This window comes from Octopus sinensis, linkage group LG26, assembly GCF_006345805.1.
Source record: "Octopus sinensis linkage group LG26, ASM634580v1, whole genome shotgun sequence".
In the NCBI taxonomy this organism is placed as follows: domain Eukaryota; kingdom Metazoa; phylum Mollusca; class Cephalopoda; order Octopoda; family Octopodidae; genus Octopus; species Octopus sinensis.
Window position 1 is genome coordinate 14,472,188 of NC_043022.1, and position 2,061 is coordinate 14,474,248.

The 2,061-nt window shown below is 34.6% G+C and overlaps 1 long non-coding RNA gene across 1 annotated transcript in view; it reads left to right on the forward strand.

Moving 5' to 3' along the window:
* LOC118768026 overlaps positions 1-2,061 on the forward strand; it is a 5,061-nt gene continuing 3,000 nt past the window's right edge. The window contains exon 1 of the long non-coding RNA XR_005003949.1: positions 1-1,086. This is a non-coding gene — a long non-coding RNA (uncharacterized LOC118768026). The remainder of the gene's footprint in view (positions 1,087-2,061) is intronic.

The following is a 2,061-nucleotide window of genomic DNA, read 5'->3' on the forward strand; positions in this document are numbered from 1 at the left end:
CAGCCCCACTTCACTCCATTCACCACTCAGAACTAGCTCCACTGTACTCTATTCCGTCACTACCATAACTACCACATAGCTCAATCTTGCACTCTTAACCAGCTCCACTCACTCTCATACAACTTCATACTGCACTCTTATCTGGCTGGACTCCACTCCACCCTATTCTACTCCGCTCCACTGCACTCCATTTCACCACCACGATCACCGCCAGACAACTCCAGCCTGCACTCTGAACCAGCTCCACTCCGCTCCCGTCCACCCTACTCCACCATTACTTTCACTCCCACACAACTCCAGGCTGAATTCTTCTCCTCACCAGCTCCACTCTACCAATACTACGACTACCACTGAACTCCAGGCTGCACTCTTAACCAGCCTTCACTCCACTCCACTCCGCTCTACTCCACTCACCCTCGTAATCTCATTTCATACAAACCCTCTGCTACTACATTAGACATGTGTTCACAGCAAAAACACTCGTTTCTCTCTCTCTCTCTAAGCTCCACTAACTCCCCCTCAAACTCTTTGCTGATACTGCAGTGAAAAGAAAAAAATTAACCATTTAATATATATTTTATAAAAATATTAATTAATAATTACAACTATAATTAATTCCTTTTTTTTTTTTTAAGCATTCGTTCTCCCTCTCTCATGTTGAGTCAACCAGCCTTATTTTAAATACACATACTATATTATTTAATTGACATCAGCAATATATACCCCCACACACAGAGCATATATACACACACACACATATATATATATATATATATATACACATAAATACTACTACATTTACTGCTACTATTACTACTATAAGTGACACCACGACAACAACCACAGCAACTGTTCTATAACTGCTTTAATATATCTATATATAATTATATATACGTGTGTGTGTGGTTCTCTACTATATTATATTATATCACTACAGTGTTATTAGTATATATTATTAACTGTACACTTTAATTGTTCTAATGTGGAGATCTCATGTGAAAGAAGCACCACCACTAAATGCTTCTGCAATAACAAGACCACCACCAGCCTTTTTTTTTCATCTGGAACAGTCTACATGTCTTCATAGTAAGTAAGCATTGACTTAGTTTTTAATTATTGACAGTGGAAAACATGAAAAATTGCCATGTTGCGTATAAATATGTATATATATATATATATATATATATATATACTAGTAATTAAACACATATATATTACACGCGCGCACATTGCTATTTTGTCTGTCTCTCTACCTATATGTATGTATATGTAATTATATTTTAAAATGCTGTACGATATATATATTTATACATCACACATCTGCATATGCTATATACACACACTCTTGTATATGTACCATAAACATATTTGTATGTATATATAATATATATATATATATATATATATCTATATTAGATATACACATACAACACGCACCGATCACACATCTGTATTTTATCTATACACCATACACACACACACAGATCTGTATATACCACGCATACGTGACTATATATATGCGACACGCACATTTATATGTACATCGTTCACATGTATATATATATATACCGCACACGTATGCCTATATACACACATGTACTTGCATATATCTATGTACACCACACACATCTATATATACACCACATATGTGGCTATATATCAGTATACACACTATACATATATATCCTTGTACACCATACATCTGTCTATACACACATTCGTCTGTCTATATTTATACACTCACCATACCTCTGTCTATATATCTATATACATACCACACGTTTGTGTATAAACGTATGTACAGATCACGTTTGTCTACACACGTATGTACATACCACACGTTTGTCTATATATCTATATACATACCACACATTGTATGTGTATATGAAATATACCCACATAACCATGTCTCCACATGTATATATATTTGTATATATTCACTTGTATCTCTCTGTATTTACCCATATGTATTTATATATTTGTATACACCCAATTGTATTTGTATATCTGAATATGCCCACACACATCTTTATATACCCGGACGTTTCCTTATTTGCATCT